Genomic DNA, 1,536 nt, shown 5'->3' on the forward strand with positions numbered 1-1,536 from the left:
GACAAGAGATACCCTTACTGTGTCTTCTTGGCACCTATAGTCTCACTAAAGGACACATGAATAGAAACACTAAATTCATTTCACGTACTACAGGACACAACATGGGGGAACAACCAACCACAAGTTTGGGAGTCACAAAAAGCCTCTCTGCAGAAGTGGCACCTAAGCCGAGGCTGGAGAAAGAACAGGATGTATGTAGTAGGGCATAGGATGGATTAGGGGGAAAATAAGGAGGGGGTGAGGGGATTAAGAAGTACAAATACACTTTTTTGCCCAGGAAACACCAAATGGCTTTTGACGGCAGTTATGCGGGAGGGACCAAAGGCCCCCGGGGTCCTGGAATGGGAGGCCACAGTGGCTTTTTTGGATGATTTGGCAGCAGCATCTGGGCCAATATCGCTGTCATGGTCATGGTGGAGGCCATATAGCCCATGGAGGCAAGGCCGAGGACAAGGAGTGGATCCCTGTCACCAAGTTGGGTCGCCTGGTCAAGGACATGAAGATCAAGTCCCTGGAAGAGATCTATCTCTTTTCTCTGCCCATCAGAAATCTGAAATCCTTGACTTTTCCCCTGGGGGCATCCCTCAAGGATGAGGTTCTAAAGATTATGCCCGTGCAAGAGCAGACACATGCAGGCCACAGGACCTGGTTCAAGGCATTTGTTGCCTCTGGGGACTACAATGGACACATTGGTCTGGGTGTTAAGTGCTCAGAGGAAGTAGCCACTGCCATCTGTGGGGCCATCACCCTGGCCAAGCTCTCCATTGTCCCTGTGCAGCGAAGCTACTGGGGGGAACAAGATTGGCAAGCCCCACACAGTGCCTTGTAAGGTGACCGGGCGCTGTGTCTCTCTACTGGTGCGCCTCATCCCTGCACCCTGGGGCATTGGCATCATCTCGGCCCCTGTGCCCCAAAAGCTGCTGATGATGGCTGGTATCGACGACCGCTACACCTCAGCCAGGGGCTACACTGCCACCCTTGGCAACTTCGCCAAGGCCACCTTCAATGCCGTCTCTAAGACCTACAGCTCTCTCACCCCGACCTCTGGCAAGAGACTGTGTTCACCGAGTCTCCCTACAGGAATTCAATGAGGATCTTGTAAAGACCCTCCCCAGAGTGTCTGTGCAGAGGACCCAGGGCACTGGGCAGGCTCCAGCCATGGCCACCACATAATTTTATAAGAGGAAAATAAAGTGAATTAAGCCTCTTAAAAATAAAAAAAGAAGAAGTACAAATAGGTAATTACAGAATAGCCGTGGAGATGCAAAGTACAGCATAGGAAATGCAGTAGCCAAAGAACTTATATGCATGACCCATGGACATGAATAATGGTGGGGATTGCCTGAGGGAGGGGTGGTACTGGGTGGAGGAGGGAAAAGGTGATAAATCAGGACAACTGTAATAGCATAATCAATAAAATATAATTTTAAAAAATAAAAGCAAAAGAGACATTACAGTTCTGGAGGCTGGGAAGTCCAAGATCAAGTCATCAGTAGATTCGGTCTGGTGAGAGCCTGCTTTCTAGATCCTAGATGG

The 1,536-nt window shown here is 49.7% G+C and overlaps 1 pseudogene; it reads left to right on the forward strand.

Moving 5' to 3' along the window:
- The first annotated feature begins 287 nt into the window (after positions 1-287).
- On the forward strand, positions 288-1,173 carry LOC123808888 (annotated as a pseudogene).
- The last annotated feature ends 363 nt before the right edge of the window (positions 1,174-1,536 follow it).

Source organism: Phyllostomus hastatus, unplaced genomic scaffold (assembly GCF_019186645.2).
Source record: "Phyllostomus hastatus isolate PE091 unplaced genomic scaffold, TTU_PhHast_1.1 phas_scaffold_501, whole genome shotgun sequence".
Taxonomy (NCBI): domain Eukaryota; kingdom Metazoa; phylum Chordata; class Mammalia; order Chiroptera; family Phyllostomidae; genus Phyllostomus; species Phyllostomus hastatus.